The following is a 213-nucleotide window of genomic DNA, read 5'->3' as shown; positions in this document are numbered from 1 at the left end:
GTTGTGGGGGGTACCCCCCCCCCCCCAGCCTGTGTCCCCAGGTGCCACTGCAGGGCTGACACAGACAGGCACTGTGGTGCCTGGGGACAAGCAGGAGTTGGAGTGGGACAATGCTGCTCTTGCTGCAGGGAAAAGCGGGTGAGTGGAGGCAGGAGATGTGCTCTGAGGGGGAATGGGCAGAGCAGGGCAGCAGCACCCAGCCTCCATCCTCTC

Source organism: Buceros rhinoceros, unplaced genomic scaffold, assembly GCF_000710305.1.
Source record: "Buceros rhinoceros silvestris isolate BGI_N320 unplaced genomic scaffold, ASM71030v1 scaffold9819, whole genome shotgun sequence".
Lineage (NCBI taxonomy): Eukaryota > Metazoa > Chordata > Aves > Bucerotiformes > Bucerotidae > Buceros > Buceros rhinoceros.
This window is presented reverse-complemented; position numbering follows the sequence as displayed.